Source organism: Nothoprocta perdicaria, unplaced genomic scaffold (genome assembly GCF_003342845.1).
Source record: "Nothoprocta perdicaria isolate Ctin4 unplaced genomic scaffold, notPer1 scaffold_329, whole genome shotgun sequence".
Taxonomy (NCBI): domain Eukaryota; kingdom Metazoa; phylum Chordata; class Aves; order Tinamiformes; family Tinamidae; genus Nothoprocta; species Nothoprocta perdicaria.
In genome coordinates, this window is record NW_020455565.1 from 133,533 (window position 1) to 139,346 (window position 5,814).

The window sequence follows — 5,814 nt, forward strand, 5'->3', positions numbered from 1 at the left end:
GGGAGGGGAGGGGAGGGGAGGGGAGGGGAGGGGAGGGAAGAAAATTCACCCCGACCTTTCTCAAGTCAGTTCTTAATGGACTCCTTCCAACAGGGATAAGCATCCCTAGTGTAATGATTTGCGACATGACCTTTCACTTGAAGTGCTAAGCAAGGTGAAAAACACCACATCCAAACATAAAAACTGCAGATTTTAATTCCCCAAATAATATTTTTCTACTCTATTCCTATTTTAGGCTAGCATGTACACAGAGAAAGAAACATAAGATTTTTCTTCAGCAATATGTGACATTTCCCACTCAGCTAGATAACTGAGAGGCTGTTTGGATTTGCTAAAAACAATTCTGTACACCGGGGTGTAATATAGCTCTAGAACAATTCAAGGGGAAGCTGAGTTTTTTTGCAGATGAGCAAAAGATTAAGAGTCAGCATTTGACTGCTTTTCCTGACCTACAAGTCAGCTGCTTTGTCCCATTGAGCCTCACTTTCCTAGGGCATTGTATAAACCAAGTGCTCCCTGACTCAGAGACTTAGTGTGCTATGGACACAATGAATCAGTGACACAGGCTGTGAGGAACATTTGTTTTCCAGATGTTTGTTGGACAAACATGAGGAATTTGGGAAAGCAGGAGGAATTGACAATAATCAGCAATAAGAATAAAACTGATACAATTGGAATACTGACAGTGGGTGGAAAGCTTTGTATGTTTGAAATGTTAAAATCCTTAGTATAAAGGATTTTATGTGCCTTGCCAAGGCAAGACACGGTCTGTAAGAAGAGAGGTGTCATGCTATATACTGAAGCCATGGCTACTTAATTTGAAATGGCTGGCATCTCAGAGGCAGCAAAGGTTGACTGGGCATGGATCAGTGAGCTAGTTTATAAATTGCACTAAATTATGGAACCAAACTGGTATACTTTAGAGGTGAGATCTTCAGAAGCGCAAACTCAGGTTTTGAAATGCAAGCTCAGTATCTTCCTTAATCCTTGGTCTATGTGTCAAGGAAAATAGTTTCTGTTTGTCAAAAACAGAAAATGTAGGTTGTTTAAAGACAGATATCTTTACCTGACACTTGCAGTAACTAAAAGTGACATATATATGTTGTACTTAAAAGTGCTATTTTTCCAAAGTGAGGAAAGTTCTAGGAGAACTCCATGTAAAGGCAGATGCAAATAGAGATATGTACACGGGAAAACAACAATTGTAACAAAGCATACCTTAAATGGTCAAAAAGCCACTAGTTCACAACAAAGGCACTGAATAATATTGGTGAAAAGCTCATTTTCTTTTAGAGGAAGAATGGAGGCAAGAATAACAAATTAAAAAGCCATATGCAATATATTGGGGAAAAGGGAAAAGTAATTAAAAAAATCCATAGACATAAAAAAGCTTATGAAGTGTAGAATAAAGGATACTAAAGACATCCAAAAAAAAACTGTTAAGGCTATAGGAAAAAGGTTTTTTTAAACCATATTAGTAATATCACAAAAACTATCCAAGGTATAGCCTTATTACTAGATGGATTCACAGAATCACAGAATCACAGAATATTTAAGGTTGGAAGGGACCTCTAGAGATCATCTAGTCCAATCTTCCTGCTCAAGCAGGCACACCTAGAGCATGTGGCACAAGGTGGCATCCAGGTGGGTTTTGAAGTCCTCCAGAGTAGGAGACTCCACAACCTCCCTGGGCAGCCTGTTCCACTGCTCTGTCACCCTCACAGCAAAGAAGTTGCTCCTCACCTGGAGATGGAACTTCTTGTGCTTCAGCTTGTGGCCATTACCCCTCGTCCTATCGCTGGCCACCAGTGAGAACAGCTTGTCCCCTTCCTGCCTGCATTCTCTCTTCCTGAACTTATACATATTAATCATATCCCCTCTGAGCCTTATCTTCTCCAGAAAAAACAGGCCCAGCTCGCTCAGCCTCTCTTCATACGAGAGATGTTCCATTCCCTTAATCATTCTGGTTGCCCTTCTCTGGACCCTCTCCAGAAGCTCCACGTCCCTCCTATACTGGGGTGCCCAGAACTGAACACAGTACTCCAGGTGCGGCCTCACCAGAGCTGAGTAGAGGGGCAGAATCACCTCCCTTGACCTGCTGGCAACACTCCTTCTGATGCAGGCCAGGATCCCATTGGCCTTCTTGGCCACAAGGGCACACTGCTGACTCATGGTTAACTAACTTTTGCCTATCAAAAGTCCATGTTCCTTTGGAACTGTTTGATGATGAGCCATATTCTGCCTTGACTCCCATTCTAGGTATACCCCACCAAGTTCAATGAAATCTCGTGGAGAGTAAAGTGAGACAGCTGTTAGCCTGGTGTTTTCAACAGTACTGGGACTGCTAATGAAGCATGATCTGATTTAGTAAATGTTCCAAGACTGTTGCCAGGGTCTGCGGTGGCATAGACTGTCTTTAATGTGAATATGGACTTGATTGATCATTAGATTGTGGATACAGGAACGTAGAACAAGTATTTTCATTCATTTGGTTTTATTTCCATTGAGAAGTCATTCAGATAAAGGATGCAAAAAATTTGGCAATTTTTGGCAAAGAAAAAATTTCCCCTCTACTCCAGCCCCACTGCCTTCCCCGTCCCACTCCAAATAAAGGAGCTGTCTTGTTTATCATATAACAAAGACAAGTTTAAAGACTCCCATTATAAAATAAAGGATAGGAACATTGCTTTTATACAAAAGAATTGTAAAACTGGAAAGGATTTGGGACATAAATGCAAGCTGTTATGCAGATCAAAGTATCTATCTGGAGCTGAATTACTCAACATCATCCATCTATGCCTCTTCAACACCTGTGGATTAGCACTGTAATCTTATGGAGGTTGCTATAGCTACATCTCTAGAGCAGGTGGAGTTCTTCATCTCCTGGAGAATCATTATGTTCATTCCTTGCAAATAAGCTATGTAAGAATATATTTGAAATGTCACCCTAGCATTGTCAGACTCTGTCCGTGGCAGACACTGTCATTTCAAATCGGTCCTTATCCTGATAGTCCTTTTTTTTTTTTTTTTTTTTTTTTTTTTTTTTTTTTTTCTAGAAACAATGCTATTTTCATTTTAGCATGCTGCCTACCCTGTAAGTACATGCAAATGGACATCAGGGCCTTGCGAACACTGCTCTAATAAATGCTTTTAAGTTTAAATTCAGATTAAGTTGAGGATTGCTCAAGCTCATCTTTCAGATGTGTAGGCTAGCTTCAGGGCTGATGGCCTGGAGCTGGAGCTTGATACGGTGTACAGCAAAAGTATCAGCTTTTGGCAATACACAGTAGTGTTCAGGGTTTGAACTATTACTAGATTGTGGTCAGGTTGGCAGAGCTCTAGCTGTGATGACTTTCAGGTAGTTGTATGCCTAAATCTCTTCTGGAATAGGAGCACCACTCAGTTTTATATCAAATATTTAGCTTTCCTGCTTGGGCTCCTCTGCTATTTACTGCATTTAGAAGGTTGGCAAGAAGACCTTCCCTTCTGGCTGTCTGACCTCAATGACTAGCACAAGCTGTTATTCTTAACCCTCTGCCAGTCAAACTCACAATATGGTAGCCCATGCAAAAACTTAGTAACAATCCTTACACAAGAAGATAGCATAAAAGAAAAGCCTTGATAAGTTAAAAGAAAAAAGAAAAAAAAGAAAAAAAAAAAAAAAGAGAGACGTTAGGAAGAGAAAGTACCAAATAATAGAAATAAACAACTTTGACTTGTCTAATTTTGTCATTCTCTTTGTTTGTCTTTCCCTTTTCTTCTATATCAAGTGCAAGCTTTTCATTCTTCTCACTAAAAGTAAGGATGGAGAGATTTCCTACTAAAATTGTCAACAACAGCAACAACATTATACTATGTTTTCCGTTCCTCTCAAATTTTAATTTTAGTAGAAAGCTGAATATCAGAAAATGGTCCAAACAGCAATACTTCAGCATCTGTTCAATAGAATGATCCAGTTTTCCCCCAAAGCAGACAATTTTGAAAAAGAAAGGTAGTTAATGAAAAAGTAGAAATTTCTGCCAAGCAGCAGAATGACCAGCTTTAACCTCAACATATCTGTTTCTGCATATTCTTTTCCGTTCAGTATTTTTTTTTATCCTTTAAGTAATGTCCCTGCTGCACTGAGTCTTTATTGTAACATCTTCCAAGCTGCTGAAATGTGTGTGCTCCTCGGAGTTTTCTGACTTTTGCCCACTGCATAAAGCAGTGCTGTTAAATTTGTCTTCAAAAGTTCAGGTATATAAAAAACATGCCATGTTCCTTTGGACAAATCTATCACCAGGTCAGCTGATTCACTGGATGTCATAACTGCATTTCTCTTTCACTCTTTTTAGATTGTTGTTATCCTTGAGGCAGTCTCTCTGTATGTTCTTCAGTTTGCTAGTATCAATGAAAATAATGAAGTGGCTACTTATTATGAGTTGGACCTTTTAGTGCCTGTCCTTTCCACTTATTTTGAAAAGGGCTGTTGAAGAGAAAAGTGAGTTAGACAAAGGTAGTCTAGAGGAAAAATGTCAGCTACAGAGCTATGCATTGCAAGAGAAGGTCACTCTTACTTAGATGTAGAATTCCAATTAGCATCAACTCAGAATGGAGTGAGAAGGAACCTATCATAAATACACAGCTCATGGAAGATGGATCCGGTTGATAAGCTGACAGCTATGAAAATGGATGTCTTTTTTTTAGGGGTAGGGGAATAGGTTGCGGGGGACTGGGGTTGAGTCCAGAATGAGGGGTGTGGTTCTGTGTGCTATTGTTTCTTCTTGCCTTGCCTTGCCTTGCCTTGCCTTGCCTTGCCTTGCCTTTTTTTGTCTTTTCTGCAACAGGATCATCATAATTTTTAAATTGTTTGTTTTTGTAGTACACCAAATATAGTAATTGATATAGTAATTGCTGCATGTCCTTATTACCTGTAGTGATCACAGAGGTTTTTTTGATGACAAGAAACTCTTGCTTGGAAGTCTCCCAGATGATGTTGTATATATATATATATATAATATAATATATATATTTTATATATTTATATATTTACATATTTATATATTTATATTTATATATTTATATAAAATATATATATTTTATATATATATATAAAATGTCACTCTGAAGTGGTAGCAACTAGCTCTTACACTGAGACGTAATCTTGTTTCTCACCTACAAGTAAAGACATGAGGAGGGAAGAGAAAAAAAAACAGTACAAAACATGACATCTTTTTTAATTTTTGTTCTGAGAGGAGATGAGGAATATCACCTGCATTCCACAGTACAGCACTGTGCTAGGAACCCCTCACCTGTTTGAGTCAGTCACACAGTCAGTCATGCAGTGCCTCACACAGTAGCCAGTCAGAAAATATTTTTTTCTTAAGCCAGGACCTCTTCTTCCCACTTCTGGAACAAGCCCTGGGGCAAGCTGGCAGGCACCTCACTGCAGGCACCGTGCACGGCCATTCTCCCAGCTCTTCGAGGCCAGAGGATCACATTATGTCCTTCACAATTCTCTGTTCTCAGTTTACTCTATTCCCATTGCAATAGAAATTGTTTCTCTAAGGAGCTCTAATTTTCCTTTCATTAGTCAATTAGGAGCAGACTTTGGATCAACATGCTGCTTTGTCTGGACGCTGTTCTATTTGATAGTATTTTCTATTTGAGAGTATTTTCTATTTGATAGTATTTTCTCCATACCAAATTAACTACAGCTGGACTTGTGTTGAGTAGATGATATAATATATATTGAAGTTAAAAAAAAAAAATAGAGAGAGAGAGAGAGGAGAAACAAAAAACAAAAAACAAAAAACAAAAAAAAAAAAAAAAAAA